General features: G+C 37.2%; 1 pseudogene; it reads right to left on the bottom strand.

Annotated features, from left to right (window-relative positions):
* Nucleotides 1-748: 748 nt before the first annotated feature.
* On the bottom strand, nt 749-866 carry LOC125084115 (uncharacterized; annotated as a pseudogene).
* Between the last annotated feature and the right edge of the window lie 22,037 nt (nt 867-22,903).

Raw genomic sequence — 22,903 nt, forward strand, 5'->3', positions numbered from 1 at the left:
ATGGCTTATAGAAGGCAAAGAGATAACCTGTGAGTTAGTCTAGAAAATCTAGATACGAAACATCAGAATATAACAGTTACAATTTTTTGTTTATTGAGGGAAGACTATGAGGTGGAAAGGGTTGAGTAAGATGTGGAAATAGACTCTCAGTTGTAGGACTCTTGTTCCAGAGATTGGGAAGAAGATGGCACCATTTAAAGGAAAAGAAAAAAAGAACTACTGAGCATAACAAATTTATGGTTAATCCAGGATTATTTGACTACATCAGGACTTTTCAATACATTGGCCCTACCATTTTTTTTCATTATTCGTTCCCCCAATCCATGTCCTCACTTCGTTTTTTGGGGGTTTTTTAAAGATTTTATTCATTTATTTGAAAATGAGAGAGCAGGAGAGAGTTCGAAAAGGTCAAAGGGAGAAGCAGACTCCCTGTGGAGCTGGGAGCCCAATGCGGGACTAGATCCTATTACTCCAGGACCATGACCTGAGCCAATGGCAGTTGCTTAACCAACTGAGCCACCCAGGCGTCCCATCACTTTGTTTTTACCCAACTCAGACTCCATGCCTAGCATTAAAGTAAGCCTCTTACATATCCCCACATTCCCCCCTCACCGACCAAAGAACTTACATGGTAAAATTCCTTCTCCTAGTACTCACAACCTTCTACCAACTTCTTCTCTGTATTGGAGAAGTTAAATGTATTGAGAGAAAAAGCATAATCATGCTTATTTGTCATGCTATTTGTTAAAGCCTAAGCACCCGGTATTCCCAGGTAGTCTCCCATCCAAGTACTAACCAGGCCAGATCCTGCTTAGTTTCCTAGATCAGACAAGATTGGGTACATTCAAGGTGGTATGGCCATAGACTCATCTGTCAAATCACAAACTCATAGCAGCTTTTTACCATTGCTGGACAGCGCTACAGTATATCCCTAATTTATGTACTTCCCTACTCTCCCATTTCACATTTTTCCCTCCTCTCTGCTCAAAATTCCAAAGCCCTTTTGCCTTCCCATTTTTAGGTGATGCCCTTACTTCTCACTTCATTGATAACCAACATGTATGGCAAAAACTGCATAGAGTCGAGTTAGCCTGGAAAATTTCATGGCAAGTTTCACATTAGAGACTGACAAATCCTCTCTTAGGAAGTCTAATATGTTTTGGCCCCAGTTTTTCTCCCGTATTGAAACTTTCCTTAGATTAGTATCAGCTATGGTATATAGACTGCATTCATAGTCCATATTTTCCCAGTGTCTTTAGACATTATAATCCTACTTTCTACACCTAGGCGCTCACGCTGTGAGAGCTGTATGAGAAGTGATGTCAGCTGGGAAAGGAACATATTCACGTCTCCCACCTCACTCTCACTCTGGGGCATAGGTGGTCATAGAATGAAATGGAAGGAAAATGTTTATATAGCTTTATATTCCTATAGCTTTTTAATCTCTCATTTTTTGGAGAGTGGAAGCTGATGAGTGTGAAATGTTAATTCACATTATATTCACAGGTGTATGATGTGACCCTGCTGGAAAGTAGGATGCATTTTCTGCTTCTTGTTAACTATAGTCATCTATTTAAAATGCTTAGCACAGTGCCTGGCATATAGTAATCAATAAGTGTAAGCAAGTAGTAATAGTAGCTTTTTTATTTTGTTTTGTTTTTAAAGATTCTATTTATTTATTTGACAAAGAGAGACCACAAGTAGACAAAGCAGCAGGCAGTGAGAAAGAGGGAAGCAGGCTCCCCACTGAGCAGAGACCCCCCCCCCTTGCAGGGTTCGATCCCAGGACCCTGAGATCATGACCAGAGCTGAAGGCAGAGGCTCCAAACTACTACTGAGCCACCCCGGTGCCCCAGTGGTAGTAGTTTTAATATTCAAGAGTCTAGTGGGGCACCTGGGTGGCTTAGTCTGTTAAGCATCTGCCTTCAGCTCAGGTCATAATCCCAGGGTCCTGGGATTGAGTCCCACATTGGGCTCCTTGCTCAGTGGGGAGTGCTGCTTCTCCCTCTGCCTATAGCTCCCTCTGCTTGTGCTCTCTTTCTCTCTCTCAAATAAATAAATAAAATCTTTTTTTTTAAAGAGTCTAAAGAATCTATTTTACAGCTAAATGGAGAGGACATATGAATAGAAAGATAAATGGTAGCACAAGAGAAATACTAAGTAACTATTGTAGGTGCGTTAGAGCAGAGAGAAATCACCATCAGATAAATCCTCAATGATTAGATTTACCATGGTATGTACAAAAATGCATGAGATTGTAACAAGAAGAAAACTAGCAGCTGTGAACCAACAGTTCATATCAGATGCAGGACAACACTGGAGATCATTTCCAGACCATTTCCAGAAAAAAAAGAGCCACATAATCAAAGTTTGCACACATATGCTTTATGGGTTTCAAGAAATGTTTGCCTTCGTTATCTGTCTCATTTAATCCTCGTGGAACGTAGTCGATGGAAGGGAAGGTATTCCTATCCTCATTTTACTAATGAAGAAACTATCCCTTGGAGCTCTGTGACTTGCCTCGCCGCCCTCTACTCAGTGGCAGAGCCAGCGCAACAGCTGCACTGGGTTCTCTGACCCTAAATCCAGCACCTTCTCTATCATATTCCTCCTGTTCTGCCTGCAATGATAATTCAAAGAAAAGAGCATGTGCTCTGGTAAGTGCCAGGTTTAATATATTGCTGAAAGTACTTCAGGGTATTGACAAAGTCCATTTAAAAAGAAAAAGAAAAACTTTAAAAGTTGTGCAACCATCAATACTGTTATTCCATTAACTAGACATGCTGGTATCATCTTAATTTAAATATTTGTAAGCAGAAAAGAGATGCTCATTTTTATTCACAATGCCTTTCCTATCCCATCTGGCAGAAGCAATTTCCTTTTGTGTGTCTTTAAACTGTGTTATAAAGAAATTAATTTTACCCTGAGGGCTTTCACTATGAATCTCACAACTTTCATTCTGGTTATTTCTCAGTTTCATCATCAGTAACAAATTTTTCTTGTGGAGGGAATTGTGCCTGTCATTTTTTTCTAGTTTAGCCCATCTAGTTTTTCATTAGGTGTTGCCACTAACAAATGCCTTTGTTTTCTTTCCAAAGTTGTTGGCTGCTATTATAATTATTTTATCAGAAAAACACAATTTATATTGATATATATTTATTAATTGGAAAATTACCTTTCAAATTAGTTTATGATGATAGTGATTATGTTTACTATCACTTAGACAAGTGGTAAATAAAAGAGTCAATTCAAATAAAGTATGTGATTAATAATTAAAAATACAAATGTGTGTCTTATAAATGTTTCCCTGTACTTCCTGCCAAGTTTGTTCCAATGATTTCAGTAGGTGACTAGAAAAATCCACTGATGAATAACCTTAGCTTCCTAAAGGTCAGTGGCCTTTGGGAGATGAAAGACAAAAGATAGAAAAATGCTATTACTTTTTTAAAAATACTTACTTTATTTGAGAGAGAGAGAGCACAGTGGAGAGGGGAGAGAGTCCTAAGCAGACTCCCTACTGAGCATGAAGCCTGATATGGGAGCTGATCTCATGACCCTGAGATCACGACCTGAGCTAAAACCATGAGTCAGATGTTTAACCAACTGCACTATCCAAACACCACCAAAAAATGCTATTACTTTCTTAAATTCTTTCTTGATTCACCTCTCTAAGTTGGACTTGGCTTTGTCATCAGGGCCATAAAGATAGACATGGCATAACCCCTGGCATCAAAGAGGTCTAAAAATATCACAATATCAACAGCTATCAATTACCCAACATTTTCTACATGATCAGCAGAAGTCCAGGTTTTTTCGCAAGGTACCTAAATATTTATCCTTTAAATCTCATATTAACCTTGGAAGGAAAACACACTGTAAGGAATGTGAAATTCACAGAATTTACTTCCTAAAGGCTATCGACCTAGACAATAGCAGGAGGATTCAGGCTATGAACTTCAGTCTCTTCTCTGTCTCTGTCTCTGTCTCTTTCTTGAACTACCATGAAGTAAGAGCCATAGTAGTGGTAGAACCACCAGGCTATGAAAAGTTTCTGCCTTACTTTTCTGGGCCCCTGCTCCTCAGAAAGACCTAACCCTAAATGTTAGTCAAAGAAAACCCCATACACATTAAGCTCACCATTTTTCCAACGTGTGGTCATTAGAATATCCTGGAGGCAATGTCTCTGTCCACAGCACCCCTCTCCACCAATTACTAGGCATTTCTGAGGCTTTTGGTTAGAGCTTCCAGATGTCATCATGTTCTCTAATCCTAGAGCCATGATCACTCAAACTCCCACTGAGGTTATCATATCCCATCCTAACTAGATAAACAGATATTTCTGAGCCTGAAATGTGTGTCAGTAAATGAACTAGGAGATAGAGACAAATGAAAGATTAACACAGGATGTCTGCCCTCAGAAATTCTAAGGGAGGACCCACTATGAGTTCATTTTGATGAGGATGAACAGCACAGTCAAAATTTATTTAGATATAAGTAGCAAAAAAAATTTTTTTTTCTTACTGGAAATGTCCAAAGACTAAACATGCTCAGATATATAAGAATGTTCTTCCTTGGGAGCACCTGGCTGGCTCAGTCAGTAGAGCATGAGACTATCGATCTCAGGGTTGTGAGTTCAAGCCCTATGTTGGGTGTAGAGATTACGTAAAGTCTTAAAAAAGAAAAAAAGAATGTTCTGCCTTGGTTGGCAATGGTGGGGGAAGGATCTAAATAAAGAATGTTTAAACATTTAAAACAGTTCCTAAAAATATTTATCAAAAATCAAATTTAAGAGGTATTAAAAGTATAGACTGAGGTGGACAGATTAGATATACAGCCTAGTTTACTACTTCTCTTAGACACAGTTTCCTCATCTGAAAAAATGTTGGTAATGACATCTATGTTTTTTGGTTTTATATATGATTCTAGGTTGAGGTCAGGTGTGTCAGTGCTTAGCACAGAATCTAACACTTATTATTGAAAGAGTATGTGCACCTATAACAGAGAATTAGTATTTAAATATTCAGGACACATGTAATTTACCCAGAGATTCTGGCTTATGTAGAATATAGGATATCAGACTGTTTTGACAATTTTAAATGAGTATATCCAATATTTATGTGTAAGGATGGGAGGAGAACATTAGAAATGCTAGCTCGTGTAATCCTATGACTGATGAAATATCAGATAATACTGCTTTTTTTTTTTTTAATCATAGGGTTGTTATGAATGCTTTAAGCTGGGAGACTTCACATACTCAATGTAAGCCTGTACTTACGCATCCTAGACCAGCATGTTCTTACACGCTGACATGAGTGGCTCATAGTTACTATGCATTACTGTAATGTGGGTTTCTCACAGCAAGCACTGTGACTTCTGTCCTTGAATCTTTAGTGCCTGACATGTAGCAGGTGCTTAATAAGTGCCGTTGAAGGGAAACGAATAACTTCTAACCATTTAAACGTTATAAATTTCATTTTTTATGATAGGTACATATAAGACATAATTTTGGTTTCTAATCACAACATAATAGAATTATTGAGAAAATCACACAACTGGGGAAATTGATGTAATTTGTGTCACTTCAAATTCATGAACACCGTGATCACCAGCCTTTAATAGATATTCACTTATGCCATGCAATGTTACTCTGTTTCTCCAAGAAGCTTATTTTTCTATTCTTGACTCAGATCATTACTTTTTATTACTCTGCACACCACCCCACACCATTTTATTATGCTGACCTTGTCTTATAATTCACAGATAAAACAGAAGCCATGGAATGGGAGGAACCCCCTCTTCCTGTCACTAAATCAGCAAACCCACGTGACCTGCTCTTGCTTTTGCAACCTTTCAGATGTAATGGAGACGCTTCCCACACCAGCTGAGATCATTCCTTCCCTCCGTGTCCCTTTGCCACTCACCTTTCAAGGGTTTTGCTTCCTGATTATTCCCACTGTCTGCTGCATCACCAGTCTCTCCTTCGGTGATAAATTATTCCTGCTGGTATTTAAGATTGCCCACCATCACACATATTTAAACAATATTTCCTTATGTCCTCTTTACCTGTTTCCCATTTTTCCACTCCATTTCACAGCCAAACTTCTTACAAGAGTTGTCAACACAAAGTCTTTACACGTCTTCTCTCAGATGTTCACTCTTCAATTCCCTACTGTTTAGCTTCCGCCCCCACCATTTCTCTAAAATTATTTTTGTCACGGTCTCCAGTGACCCTTACGCTTTCCACTCTCACTGGACCTCCAACCATGAACCGACTATCCGCTCACAAATTGGTCTTCTTTCTTAGAATCTGCGATACTACTTTGCTCTAACTTTTCCACTCCTTCTGCATATTCCTCAGTCTCCTTGATCGTCCTCCACTCTACGACCTTCTTTTCTCTCTACTCTCTTTCACTGGGTGATCTCACTCATTCCTATGACTTTAAATATCATATATGTGCAAACTCCCCAGGTCCAAACCTTTCTTCTCACCTCCAACCCCTTGAAGCTAAATCCATGTAACATATAAACAATAAAATACATGTTTTTCCTTTTAAGATTTGTATTTTTCCCTCTAGTTTTCCTATTTCAGTAGATGTCATGACAACCTATACAAGCACCCAAGCCATAAATCTAAACATCATGTTTAATGCCACCTTTTTGGTTATCTTTTATATTCTGTCTATCAACAAATAATTTATATACTTGAAAATGTATCCCTTCCTTTCCTTCTTTCTTACTACCATCTGACACCATGTCACCATCATCTTACTTCCACCCAAGCAACAGTAACACTTCTGCTATGGGGACATTACACTTTCCTATTTTTCCCATTATTCCCAATACATTCTTTATACATTGGACAGTCATTTTTGTAAAAACCCAATCAGATTATGAGACTCCTCTGCTTAGAACCCTTCTACATAATTCCACATTATTTATAATTAATATAAATTGCTTTTGGTAGCCTACAAGGAACACCAGAATCTTGTTTCCATCTCCAGCTCACCTCTGGCCATTTCCTGCCTTACCCCCATACTTGATGTACATAGGCCTTCTCTCAGTTCATGAAACTATGGAGGTCATTCCTGCTATAGGGCCTTTCTCTCCCTGACATATTCTCCTTCTTGTTCTTTATGTTGTTAAGTGCTTCACATCCTTAATACTGCTTCCTCAGAAGGAAACTTTAATCTAATCCATCAGCAAATCTTTTTGATTCCATCTTCAAAATATATTCTGAATCTGACTACTCCTCACCATCTTCTCTGCAGTCTTCCTACTTTAAAACTCTGTAATTTCTTGTCAAAATTTTTGCAATAGCTTCCTAACCAGTATTCCTGCTTACCCCTTGCCTGACAACAATTTATTCTCTGCTCATTAGCATTAAAAATCTTAAGGCTTTCTGCCTCAGTGCAAAATTCAAAGGGATCACCAGGACCCATAAGGCCCTATGAACCTGGCCTCTGGCTGTCTGTGTGACCTTGTTATCTTCTGCTGCCTTCCTCATTCTCTAGGCTCCGACACACCGGTCCTACTGGTATGTTCAAGTTCTAAGAACCCTTCAATAAAAACCTTTACATCTGCTGTCCTCTCAGACTAGAATATTTATTGCCTGGATATCTGCAGGGCTCATTTCCTTCAGCTCTTTACTCAAATGTCACTTTGTCATTTTCTCTACTCAAATGTCACAAGAAAAGACTTGCATGATCACCCCCCAATACTTTTATTTTTCTTTTATAACCTGTGTCAAAATATGTCACAATACTACATTTATGTGCTTATCATGATTCCCTCCATTAGAATATAAGCTCCAAGACGTCAAAGATTTTATGTCTTGTTAATTGCTGATTCCGCAACTTTTAGAAATGTGCCTGGAACTTAGTAATTATTTACTAGGTAAATGATGAATTAAATTTTTTTCCCTACTTGTTTATTTTTGCAGAGCTATATATGCTTTGGCTCCATGAGAGCCCACCAAAAAAAAAAAAAAAATTCTATTTCTAATTGAGTTATCACAGAAGCTGTTGTGATAACCCTAACATATCTCCTTATACTTCCACCTAATTTTCCCAACAGAACTAAACTCAACATGTCGAAACCAAACTTAGCATTTTACTCATTGAAACAAGTCTTTCTGGCCTTACCATTTCCATTAGAACAATATATTCTCTCAGTAATGTGAATTTAAATATTTAAAGCCTTTCACCTTTTATTCTACTTCGTTACTGTTATTTCTTACATCAACAGATGCCAAATTTTAAATTATTACTTCTGTAAGGATTCTTTGCCTCTTTCTTTCCATTCCCTTTGCCACCACACTAGTTCAGACCTTTTTGTGTAAATTGTTTTAGTCATCTTCTAACCAGTCTCTTGGTCTTTATCTGTGAATGTCTTTTTTGTTTGTTTGTTTAATCACATTATTCACTAATAATCACTCTAAATTGTAGCTCTCACACTCAAATCTTTAAATGTCTAACAGTGACCATATAATTTATTGTCCAAACAGGAACACTTTCAAGAGTGAAATAATGTATTATTAATTATATTGGGACAGCAGGTGTGGACCAGAACTCAACAGGCACACCAGAGTATATGGTCACCATAACTTCCACAGGGACTGTTGCTTGCCTACTCAACAATCATGTTTTTCTTCTTCTTTTTAAGATATTTATTTATTTATTTATTTATCTAAGAGAGAGAGCAAAAGCAAGAGAGATCGCAGAGGGCGAGGGAAAAGCAGACTGGCCACTGAGCAGAGAGCCTGACATGGGACTTGACCCCAGCTCCCTGGTATCTTGACCTGAGCTGAAGGCAGCCACTTAACCAACTGAGATACCCAGCTGCCCCTTTTCTTCTTCTGGAAGAAAAAAAAATTTTTTTTTATGGTGTCCACTCCATCAACATGATTCAGTGATATAAATTGAATCATCTTAGCCAATGTGAACATCCCATTCTTTTTGTCAGTAATTGCTTTAGGAAGGAGCTTGTGATCTAATTTTAGCCTATGAAACATGAGAGATAGCTGCTTCAGGGAAAACAATTTCTGGGGGCACCTGGGTGGCTCAGTGGGTTAAGTGCCTTTGGCTCAGGTCATGATATCAGGGTCCTGGGATTGAGCCCCGCATCAGGCTCTTTGCTCATTGGGGAGCCTGCTTCTCTCTCTCTCTGCCTGTCTCTGTGCCTACTTGTGATCTCTCTCTGTCAAATGAATAAATAAAATCTTTTTTAAAAAAAAAGATTTCTGAAAGAAGTTTCTATACACATATAAAGACAGTTCTTATCCTTCTGCTGACTGATGTCTTGTCTGTGTTTGGTGCCTGGAACCACAGTGGGTAACATTGTCATGAGGTGGCTGATGGCAGACAAAGCTGATGTCCTAGCTTCAGCAGAGAGAAAGATGAAAAGAACTTGATTCTTGATTATGTCTTTGAGACATTGAATCAATCAAACCTGGGGTACCGTGTGTCCAGAAACAGGGTACTCTTCTGCTTATGTGAGATAATAAATTTTTCTTATTGTTTAAGTGAATTAAGGCAGAATTTTCAGTTACTTGTATTCTCATTTGATGGAAGTATCTCTCTCTCTTCCTCTCTCTCTCTTTTGTTTTCATGACCTTTCAAACCTTTTGGCCTCCCTCCCCTCTCCCACCCCTGCTTACTATAACCTATTTCAATACTCTTCACTTTTGAACCAAATGGAAAGACAAAAATCTCTTTTTGAAAATATTTTTTATTTCTCATGACCATGTCTTTCTATAGACTGCCCCACATTTCAGAAATACTCTCTGTTCCATTTCTGCATGCTAAAATCCTTAGGACCCATTTGTCTTAGATATTATCTCTTCTTGAAGGTTTCCTGATGTCTGAAATAGTCTTGTCCTTCTCTTTTGGATCTATGTTGCAGTGATTTCATATGTCTTTCATCACCCAAATTTGACACCATCCTATAGTCCTACATACCATTCTAAATCTTCCCCTTATACTTGATCTTCTCTGTAAACTTTCATAAAGCACCTGACAGGGATTTTGCATATGCAGGAAATAGTTCTTAAATTGAAATTCAAAAAATGTTTCACAATCTGTAGTTATTAGTGAGTTAAGTAATATTTTCTTATAATTTATAAGGTACCATTCTTAGAATAGTTGGGTCTCTGTCCTCAAATCACTATCTCAAAATATAGAATAGGAAAAAAAATGAGTATCTACCAATTAACACATTTTTTTTAATTGGCTAACCCTTGCTACAAATAATATAGTACTTCTTTTGCACACCCCTGCTCTAGGTAACTAGTTGACAAAAGTGACTATTTTATTGACAATAGATTTCCACAATATATGTCAGATACTTTATTTCTTTTTAAGATTTTATTTATTTATTTGACACAGAGAGAGAGACCACAAGCAGGAAGAGAGAGAGAAGGGGAAGCAAGCTCCCCGCTGAGCAGAGAGCCCGATGCAAGGGCTCGATCCCATGACCCTGAGATCATGACCTGAGCCAAAGATAGAGGCCCAACCCAATGAGCCACCCAGGCGCCCCGATGTCAGATACTTTAAAGAAAACGGAGCCTTGCCCTATATGACACCAACTTCTTTATTGAATTAAAAGGGATGGAGAAAAATATAGAAACATGTATCAGTTTATGGTTCTACATCTTACTCAGATGAAACGCCTCTAATCTAGCATGTTAATATTTTAAAGAGCCTTGAAATTCCACTATATCTATTTCAGTTCCTTCATTTGTTTGTTTGTTTGTTTACAATTAATGCATTATATTTAGCATTTCATATGCTTATGTCAGAAATCAGCTTTATGGAGAAAAATATAGAAACATGTATCAGTTTATGGTTCTACATCTTACTCAGATGAAACGCCTCTAATCTAGCATGTTAATATTTTAAAGAGCCTTGAAATTCCACTATATCTATTTCAGTTCCTTCATTTGTTTATTTGTTTGTTTACAATTAATGCATTATATTTAGCATTTCATATGCTTAGGTCAGAAATCAGCTTTACAAGACACCAATTCCTTTATTTTAAAATATTGAATTTAGCAAGAGAGATTGAAAGGCAGGGGGCAGGAAAGGACTCAAGTGAATGAGTGCCTAGTAGGTGCCAGGCCCTATGTGAGGACCTTTGTGTACATTTTCTTATTTTATCCTCAGAATAATCCCCAACCCCATGAGTTAGGTATTTTCACTTTCAATTCACTAATGAGAAATTGGAGGCACAAAATAGTGTCCACAAATCCAGTTGTTAAATGACAGAGCCAGGATTCGAACCCAGGTTAATTGGTTAACTAAACCCAGGTCAACTTCACCAAATATATAGGCAGCTTAATATTTTGGATTAAAAGTCAAAAGCTCTGTATAGCAATATTGAATTTTTAAGAATATAAGTTGAGGAACTCATAAGTTAGTAAAAGAGGCAAATGTTCATAAATAATATACTATAAAGAAAAATCCAGTAAAACCATAGGATTTCAACATTGAAGCGCTAAGGTGTCTGAATTTAGATTCCCCTGAAGGATTTGGGTTGGATATGTTATTTTTAAGGTGAGTACAGAAAGCACAAGTGAAAGAAGGCAAAGAGGGAGACAGGAGAGGGCAAAGCATCTGTAAATGGTGCATTAATAAACAGATACTATGAGCAACTGATGCTTAATCCCACTGGGAACGTCTGAGGAATTGTGTGGAACACACTTCAAAATTACTCTACTAGCAGATGCGGAGGCCGGAGTAGTCACCTCCCCACTCTCTTCCCTCCTTGTTTGAGGATTATCCCTGGGAGGGTGTCAAACTCCCCAATACTTCTGGGCTTCCTTACATTCTAAGCACTAACACTGGAAAATACCCTAAGGCAGAGAGAATCAGAGATGCAACCACTTGAGGCAGGAAACAGACTGCATAGATGCCCTCTGGAACAATACATCCATGTGTGGGAATGTAAAGGGGACAATGTTTAAGGAATACTGAGGGAATCAGGGAGACATCACAGAGGAGATGCCTTCTGAACAGGGCATTGAAGGATGGGTAGAAATTCACTCAGCTACATATGGTGAGGAAGAGAAGCAGGAAGTACAGTTCAGTCTGGGTCAATTTCAGTGGACTCTGACCACCCAGTTTAAAATTGCAACCCATCCTCCCACCATTCCTTACCAAAATCCTGACTGCCGCCCCGCCCCCACCGTTTCTACTTGTTTTCCACAGTAATTGTTAACACACTATAGAAATTACTCATTTGTTATATTTATTGTTTACTGTCTGTACTACTCACCTTCACTGGCATATAAATTCCAGGCAGGCAGGAATGTTTGTCTATATTGTTCACTAATGTATCCTAAGGGCTTAGAACAGTGCCTAGCACTTCAGAGTTATTTAATAAATATTTGTTGAATGAAAGAATGAACCTGATCATTCAACTTTTGAGCTCCTGGATGGCTATCTCTAACTTTAATGACAGTGGAGATTCTGAAAAGAGAAGGAAGCATCAGAAAAAAATTAATGTGTTAAGTGTGGGACCCACTTGAATCCAAGGTACCCATGAGACATCCCAATCATGTTTTCCTACCTTGAGAAAGGGCAAAGGACAGGAATCAAGGCTGACATACCACTCTGTGACTTTGCTGTTTAACTTGATATTCAGTATCATACATTTGGTACATTTTCAAGGACTTTTTCCTCAGGAAATTATCTATATTTATAGTATTAATATACTCTGGTAGGCACAATAATCTCACATTTTTCTGGCTTCATCTATCCTCAAGGGTCTCTAGGCTTCCATGCTAAAAAGTTATTTCTCTTATGGTTTTGCATTTACTTTTTTAAACTGAAAGCATCTGTCACAGAAGTTGATCCTATTTGGCAGCTCCTACTGGCACAGTAGTACCCTTTATATCACTACTAAACTCGGGATCCTGGCCTTCCCTGGGGGCTCACTCTTCTGTCCTAGTATGTCACAGGATTCTCCTCTGACTCTAGGTAGAACTATGAGATACAAGAGCTTTAGAAGTGGACACTGTGTTTTGATTGTGTGTCATGTGCAGTCTTGAAAGCAAGATTATCTTCCAGCTAGAACTGATAGATATGCTAGTTCTTGGTTGATCAGACAGACATACTAGAGGTTCAGCGATAGCCCATGTCCGTTTCTGGCATCAAGCTGATACCTGCCTCACCCCAGCAAAATGAAATTCACTTATATAGCTCACCATAATTTGGAAATTTTCTTAATTAAGTTGCTGTTTACCTTTGTGCTAATGATGAAGAAATGGTTTATTAAGCAAATTAATAGAGGAAAACCATTGAGAATGGAATGCTTAAAGTTTAGAACTAATTCGAAGAAGAAATTACTTTCAGGCAACCTCAAGTACTTTAGAAGCATCATTTACATGTAAATACCTGGAATAATAGGCTAATTACGATTGTTTTTATTTATTTGTTGTAACTATTTTCCTAAAGCATGCTCTTAAACTACATTTTCATATTCTATCCTCTGGTTTCCTTTAAAGTAAAACAAGTGTGTTTTCTTTAATATTCAATAATTTAAATTTGTCACTATTTATGCTTCCACCCAATTAATGAGGTTTGCCAACAGTAGATTCACCTGTGATGAAACCACATCATCAGATGAAAATGTCAAAAGCTCAATGGTAAATCTCAACACCAAGCAATTCCAGGTTTTATAGAGTTGTTTGAAAAGAAGGAAGAAGGAGCAAGTGGATTTTATTTAAGTCAACTGCTACAGGGCCCCCTTGTGGACTTCAGCCTGGCAGCAGGACCCAGAGCCACGGAAAGCTATCCTTTGATGGAAGCCTGTGCCTTTAGTCGGAGAAGGAGCAAACACGTAAAAAGTTACCACCTTTTGATGACCTTTTACAAGTGCCTTCTTGTCTGACCACTGATATTTCCATTGCCTATTTCACACCACAAATTCCAATATCTTTTATCTTAAAAATTACAAGTACTAAAAAGCATCTCTTGGAATATTGGGTGGCTGTGTTCCTCTCTTCAATTATGGTTCTGCCTCTACTGCAACCAGAAGTCCTCCCTATTTATCTACTTCACATGAAATTGTTTGAAAAAAGAATTTGAAAAACATGTCTTTAGTGTTTTTCCAAGTAATCTGTGATGCTTTTAGTTTTTGTGTTTAACTCTATGATATGACTGTATGTAACACTACCCTTTGGTATAGAGATTCAAGGAATGTGTTTTCCTATGAATAGTTTTTCACACCAATTTTTCTTTTCTCACAATTTTTTTTTTCTAAAAGGAAATTTACAAAGCAAAGACAGGTGGGAAACAGATATACTGAGGACAATTACTGACTGGGACAGTGGAGAAATTAGAGGAGTGTGAATGGGCCTGGCTTACACAGGGCTGATCAGTTGTGTCTGTGCCCAAATTAGCCCTAGTATCTACTAAACAACTGAACAAGGCAATTTAGTTATTTATGCTTGGCTCAAACTCTTCTCTGTTGTTAGACCTCTACACTGACCTGGAGACTTCCTGGTTCTGTTTCTTCAGGAACAGGATTTTCTTTTCTCTGCAGGGTGTGGAGGAAGCAGTAACTGCTCTTCATCTACATTTTCAAACCAGTTTCTCATTTTCATTTACCCCATCCCCTTTATCCCTCCTGACCTTTTTGGTAAGTGGTGCTTCTAATTCTTCAGGCATTTCCAGAATGCTATGGCGAAAATAATCATCTTGTTCTCATAGTATCTTTCTCTGTCAGCTCTTAGATTTGACATTTTTCCTTCTATTAAGTGAGATGCTGTTCCACATCCATTTCCATGATCATATGTTTTAGCTTAGAGTTACAGACATTATTTAGAATATGTGTTTAGGATATGTGTTTCTGTGTCTTACTCTCCTTGTTGCCTGTGGGTGATTTCCCACAAGGAAAGGGAATTGAAACTCAAGTTGAGCATTCTTTCTTAGACACACCTGAAGTTAAGTGAAACAGGAGTGAGGGGAATGGGATTCCAGGAAAAGGGAAGAATATAGTTTCCAAAGCTACTGTAAGGTGTATGTGTGGTAGGTAGAATACTGTCATCCCCATTTTATTTATTTATTTATTTATTTATAAATTTCTCAACTTATTTTTTTCTTTTAATTCCAGTTAACTAACATACAGTGTTATATTAATTTCAGGTGTACAATGTATAATTCAAAACTTCCATACATCACCCTGTGCTCATCACTAACAAGTGCACTCCCTAATTCCCATCCTCTATTTAACCCATCCTCCCCTCAATCATCAGTTTGTTCCCTATAATTAGAAGTCTGTTTCTTGCTATGTCTCTTCCCCTCTCTCTTTGATTATTTTCCCTTTGCTTGTCTGTTTGTTTATTTCTTAAATTCCACATATGAGTGAAATAATATAGTTATTTGTCTTTCTCTGACTGACTTACTCACTTAGCATTATATACTGTAGATCCATGTAGTTGCAAACAACAAGAGTTCATTCTTTTTTATGGCTGAATAATATTCCATTGTGTATATGTACCACATATTCTTTATCCATTCATTAATTGATGGGTACTTGAGCTGCTTCCATATCTTGGCTATTATAAATAATGCTGCTATAAACATAGGGGTGCATGTGTCTCTTTTAATTAGTGTTTTTGCATTCTTTGAGTAAACACCTGGTAGTGCAATTCCTGGATCATAAGGTAGTTCTCTTTTTAACTTTTTGAGGAACCTCCATATTGTTTTCCACAATGGCTGCACCAGTTTGCATTCCCACCAACAGTGCGATAGGGTTCCATTTTCTCCACATCCTTGCCAACACTTGCTATTTCTTGAGGTTTTTTTTATTTTAGCCATTCTGACGGGCATGAGGTAATATCTCATTGTAGTTTTGATTTGTATTTCCTGATGAGAAGTGGTGATGAGCATCTTCTCATGTGCCTGCTGACTGTCATTCCCATATCTTAATCCCCAAAATATGATACCTTACATAGCAAAAAGGACTTTGAAGATATGATTAAGTTAAGGATCTTCAGATGAGGAGATTATCCTAGGTTAGTTAGGTAGGTCTAATCTAATCAGGAGATGGTTAAAAGGTAAAGAAGGGAGAAGGAAGGGGAAGATCAGAGAAGATGACCAGAAGCAGAGATAATCAGGATTTGAAGAAAACATACTGCTGGCTTTGAAGATGGAGGAATGGGCCATAAACCTGGTCTCTAGAAGTTAGAAAAGTCAAAGAAATGGATTCACCCTTGAGCGTCTAGAAGAAATGTGCCCTGCTGACCCATTTTGAACTTCTGATCTTCAGAAATTGTAAGATGATAAATCTGTGTTATTTTAAGCCATTAAATATGTAGTAATTCTTCATGGCAGCACTGGAAAACCAACTATATATACTTACTTATCGAAAAAATATAAATATATAAATGTCAATTTATATACAATTTATATAAATATATATATAGTTTTCCCATATATATATCTATTTTTCCATATGGAAAAAGAAGGAGGAAAGGTGAGTATGCAGTGAGGCAGTGAAGTGTCTGGTATATCAAGCTAAGAAATTTAAATTTTATCCTGAATGACAGTAATGATCAAAGATTTGAAACAGAGACAGTAATGATCAGAGATTTGAAACAAAGAGATTTCACAATTAGCTTTGCACTTTAAGTTTTCCAGTAGAACAAAAATTGAGATTGAGGACAAATTGGAAGGGCCAAAACTAGAAGTAAGTTGATTTGGAGACTGTCTCCATAATCCAGTCAATAAATGCTGTGTTTATTAGCTAAAATAGTCAATGAAATGGAGAAAAGGCAGTAAGCTGAAGATATACTAAAGAAGTAGAACAACTTATTAAATACAGAATACTAAATAAAAAGCAAAATTCTAAGTGACTTGCAAATTCTGTGACTGGGAGGATTCTGTTATTTTTCTTGAACATAAAAAGTAGAAAAGAGAGTTTAGATTTGGCAAAGGTACAAGCTTGATTATAGATATTCTGTTTTTGAGGTGCCTTTAAGGTTTATGAGTGGAAAGATACTCAATAGCGGTTGGGTATATGAGAAATGGATTAGGTTTTTCAAAACACAAAGATAGAAAATAAATAATAAGCAGAAAGGAATTATAATGAAGACTAATTTAAAGAAGCTTCCCATTTCTTTTAACCTTATTTATATCCACGACTTTTTCTAACCTTATATACCAACAATTCTAAATTTATAGCTTTAGCTCTAGTCCTTATAATCTAATCTGAGATACCTACTTCACAGTTTTCCAGATAGCACTACCTTGACATTTAAAGGCCTATTAAATCTTGTATTTTATCTTCCCGGTTAAGAGAACTACCACTCCTTGGTTTCCAAGCCAGAAACCTCATGTCCTCTTCAACAACTCCTGTTCTGTCACTCATATCAGATCCATCACGAATTCCTGTCTGTTTTACTTCTCTATTATCTCTGGGACCTATTCCATCTACTCTGTCATCACTGCCATTACTTTATTCCTTTTATTCATTAATGCACCTTCTTTCCTCTAATCCTTCCACTGCACTAGCACAGAAGAGACATACTAATATCATTGCTTCAACATGGCTCCTAGCATCAGATTCCTGCAAAACCCCTTTAAGGTAGGAAAGAGACACCTTGCCTTCTCTCCTTTTATCAGGGTGCAAATTCCCTTGTAGGAGCCCTACCCTTCCAAGCCCTTTATTGGCCAGAACCAGGTCACATGTTCAATCCTTCGCCACTCACTAACATAGGGAAATGTTTAGCGCCGACCACTGATGCTTAAGTTTATGAACCAAGCATGTGACCTACCAAGTAAAATCGGGCTTCTTTAAAGGAGAAAAATGTGTATAGCTAAGGATCATGGTTTATAGACAACCAATATCTGTTGCACCCAGAAATCAAGAAACAGCAAGACAGTAGCTTTCTTCCAGATTTAAAAATAACTAAATGAAAGAAAAAGAAACACTTAAATACATTGGTTAAACAGTGACATGCATCTCTTTATTTTTAGGAAGGTTTTTTCAACACTCATTCTGAAAAGTTTTTTACACCACTGAAAAACATGTGTATTGAATTCTCAGTAATTATATGTATATATATTTATAGAGGTAGAGGGAAGGAACAAGATAGGAATACATGTTTTATGTTTAAACATGGGAAAGCACAGGTGCACACAAAGGGGTTGGATCTAAGCTCATCAGAATAGATACCACACAGTTCATCTCATGTCATTCATCCAAAGGTCATACAAATAATTATTTGATCTCCATACAGCTAGTACTCTTTTCTTACTCATTTTAGAAGCTTCGCCTAACACATTCTGATCTGTGCCTGTGAATAATGCTAACCTTTGCACCTGTAAGGGCAGCACAGCAATTGTAAAACAATGGTCAGTGGTGTCCAAATAAAGGATAGATGGGGCCAAATGAAGAGAAGAGACTCTCACAGCCTTTTAAAACTGCAGGTTTCAAAATGCATTGTCTGTATGACACATTCTGAATGTCAGTAGACTCTGTATTATGGTTTCTTTACTTGGCCCTAAGCTGGAGCCCAATTTCTGGGTAATATATTGTCTTGTTAATTATTTTACTTTCATGTAAAGCATTGATCATGTTAGATATCCGTGCACATATGTTGTAAATAACGATAAACAACTATTATGCCAAAAGGCTTAAGTTTCTTATAGCAAGTTAACCATACAATCAACCAAATGTCCATTACCTACAGTCATTTTTCTTCATGTACATTTCTCTTGGGTCTGTCTATTCCAGAATTCATGCTGATAATGAGCTTCTGAATACTGATTCTATATGACACAAGGTCATATTTGAAAGCTTTTTATCAAAATAACTGAAGATGTAATCTTAAATACATCCCATCAATACAGCTGTCTTTAATCTCTGGGGATAAATAGTGACAAATGAGGCTTAGTTTTTGACTTGTTTAGCTGCTGCTGAAACAGAGTGGCTGTTTTAATGGAGCTTTTTAGTGGATAATAGGCATGCCGTAAGCATTCTGAGGTATGATAATGAGCTCTATGTATGGATGCAGGACTATATTTTTCACTGTGTTTCTGCACAAGAAAGTATTTGCAATTTATAAAAGAATCAGAAGTCTATTTACATGGCCACTGGGATGTGTGCTAAATATCCTTATGCATTTAAATATCCCTATTTTCACACCCACTACAACCATTATTTAGTTTGCAGATTCATTAAACTGTATAATGTGTTCTATTAACTGCCAAAGAAATCATGTCAAATTAGGTGTGGATTTTTATTACTTAAAAAAACAGCACACAATAATGCAACATGCCTGAAATGTTTGAATGACAAAATGGGTATGAAGAGAAAAAACTTTGGATAAAAATCTTTCATCCTAGCCTTCAAATTAATGTGTTTAATGCTATTGGACTCCAATTATGGGAAAGTACTAGCTGTGATTTCAGGATTGGTTCAATGAAAACAAATCTAGATTCTCTAATTGCTGAACATATAAATGATTACAACCAGAATACAGGAGCCATGGAATCCTGGACATGGACAAAGAAGTAGGAACTCTTGCTCTTGCAGATATAAATATGGCTGGTATAAAAGAAAGAGTAAGCAGAGGTAAAAGTAAAAGCTATGGTTGAGTGCTCAGACAATAAAATATTGTAATTTCCTAATAAAGTTAACAATTGGTTTCCTGCAAATAAAATCATGTGAAAACACACACAAGAATGAAAAATTTTATAAGGCCTCATATTTCCCTTTATATGTACCCTATAAAGATGGGAGTATGGTTTTTGGAAACAGCATGGACTTTGGTGCAGACAACTCTAGATAGAACACTTCTAGCTATGTGGTTGTGAGCAAATTACATATCATCTTTATTCTGTTTTCTTCTTATTAAAATATAGCAGAGTGTGTACTTCTGACTCAATTGATCAGGTGACTTCTATTTATAGCCCTTGAAGTCAAGATATTCTGATGGGCCTTCTAAATACTAAAGAAATATGTATTGTATATATGTATGTATTTACATGCTTTTTAAAACATTACTGGATTATAAGAAATAAAAAATTTTTAATAGCCAGACCTAAATTTTTTAAATGGAAAGCCAAAAGGTTGATTGCCCCACTACACATTCCACTATCAGAGCTGCTATCAAATGACTATTCTTTTAGACCAGCTACAAAACATGAGCATATCTAACAATATGTGAAATATCCATAAAATATATAAAATGATAAGACATTTTGTGCAATTAAATGTGCAATTAATAGACTAAATAAGAAAATTTATATGATTATCTCAGTAGATGTAGAAAAAAGCATTTGCCGAACTTTAGCATTTAATGAAAAAGCTAGGAATAGAAAGGAATTCCTTTAACAGAATAAACAACATCAAAATATAAACCTATAGCTACCATCATACTTAATGGTGAGAGACTGAATGCTTTTCCTCTAAGATTGAGAAGGCAAGGATGTCCTCCCTTACTACCCCTAATCAACATGGAACTATAAGTACTAATAAGTAAAAAAAAAAAAAAAAAAAGAAATAGAAGTAATCGACTGGTAGACTGGATAGAAAAAGTGTATTCATAGAAGGCATATTTGTTTATTTAGAAAATTCCAAAGAATCTACAAAAGTATCTCCAATAACTGACTGAACTTACCAAGGTCATAGGATACTAAATCTATATGTAGAAGTCAATTATATTTCAAAATACCAGCAATGATGGGGCAGGTATAGGATAGATATTCCCATTCCAGAAGAAAAAAGGGGAAGAAAGAAAGGAATGATAGATTTCAAGTTAGTCCCAAACACAGCAAGGCAAACTCCATTCAACCTTAAGGCTCAAAAACAATCCTCTTTGGTTTGAAGATCTGCACTCCACAGACTCAGTGGCAGTAAGAATTTGGTTGGAAGACATCTGGCCTGGTAAGGTGGTCACCCAGATGATCTCTGAATATTCTTGGGGTCCTTCTCTTTTCTTGAAGGGCAGCACAAGTTCACAGCCAAACAGCTTTATATTCCAGACCTGTAGGGCCTAAGAAGTCCAGCAACTTTCTTTCATTTCATCCCACTTTCTCTATCCTCTTAAATTCAAGCCTGTCGTGTCTTCTGGTGTCATTGCATCCTATTCTTGACTTCTGTTGAGATGACTGATAAGATCGGTGGCTCATGCCCAAACTTAATCTCCTTACAAAAAAGAAAAACCTTTGGTGTTCTCATTTTTTGTGATATGGACAGGCTGAGAATTTTCCAAAGCTCCAAGTTCTGATTTCTTTTTGCTAAATAATTCCATCATCAGTTTATCTCTCTCCTGTCATATTTTAACGTAAGTAATCAGGAGAAGCCAAGCTGCTCCTTCAATATTTTGCTTAGAAATCTCAGCTAATGGGGCTCCTAGGTGACTCAGTGGGTTAAAGCCTTTGCCTTCAGTTCAGGTCATGATCTCAGGGTCTGGGATCAAGCCCCGCATCATATTGGGCTTTTGGTTCAGCGGGGAGCCTGCTTCCTCCTTTCTTTCTCTGCCTGCCTCTCTGCCTACTTGTTATCTGTCAAATAAATAAATAAAATCTTTAAAAAAAAGAAATCTCAGCTAAAAATCCATTCTTTTCTTTTAATGTGTCTTCTTTTTTTAAATTTATTAAATTTTTTCTACTTTTTTATAAACATATAATGTATTTTTATCCCCAGGGATACAGGTCTGTGAATCGCCAGGTTTACACACTTCACAGCACTCACCATAGCACATACCCTCCCCAATGTCCATAACCCCACCCCCCTCTCCCTCCCCCCCTCCCCCCAGCAACCCTCAGTTTGTTTTGTGAGATTAAGAGTCACTTATGGTTTGTCTCCCTCCTGATCTCATCTTGTTTCATTTATTCTTTTCCTACCCCCAGCACCCCCCATGTTGCATCTCCTCTCCCTCATATCAGGGAGATCATATGATAGTTGTCTTTCTCTGACTGACTTATAAAAATCCATTCTTATGGCTTGCAAGTTCTATCTTCCAGAAAACACTAGGACACAAACATAATTCAATCAAGTTTTTGCAACTTTATAATGGAGATTGCCTTTTCTCCATTACTGGACTATGTTCCTTATCTCTGAGACCTCATCAGAATGGCCTTTACCATCTGTATTTCTACCAGTATTCTGTACATGATTATTTTTTTTAAAGATTTTATTTATTTATTTGTCAGAGAGAGAGAGGGAGAGAGAGCAAGCACAGGCAGACAGAATGGCAGGCAAAGGCAGAGGGAGAAGCAGGCTCCCTGATGAGCAAGGAGCCCGATGTGGGACTCGATCCCAGGATGCTGGGATCATGACCTGAGCCGAAGGCAGCTGCTTAACCAACTGAGCCACCCAGGCGTCCCTCTGTACATGATTATTAATGTATTTTTTAAGATGGAAGGTTTCTCTATAGCTGTCCTCTTTCCATTCTGAGTCCTCAACAAAGTTGCCTTTAAAAATCCTTTTATAGCAATATTGGATTTTGCTAGCATTTACCTCAAAACTCTACTAGCCACTGCCAGTTATCCACCTCCAAAGCCACTTGCATACTTTTAGGTATTAGTTTCAGTGGAACCCCCCTTTTCAGTACCAATTTCCATCTTAGTTTTAGCTCCCAACATGGGGTATTTACTCCTATGACCTGATGCACACCTAATGACTTCCTAAAGGACCCACCTCTAAATCCCATCATATTGGTGATTAGGAAGTCAACATGAATTTTGACAGCACAAAAATATTCAATCCATAACACTGCCATAGTACTCTACCATAAAATGTATCAAACTGTACTATTATTGCCTGTTCACTTCTCTGCCTTACCTGTTGGACTGTGGAATTAGATCTTTGCCATTTTCATGGTTGTATTCCATGCATCTAACACAGTGACTGTAGGCCCCAAATAAATATTTATTGATTGACTGTGGAATTA

Source organism: Lutra lutra, chromosome 13, assembly GCF_902655055.1.
Source record: "Lutra lutra chromosome 13, mLutLut1.2, whole genome shotgun sequence".
NCBI classification, from domain to species: Eukaryota; Metazoa; Chordata; class Mammalia; order Carnivora; family Mustelidae; genus Lutra; species Lutra lutra.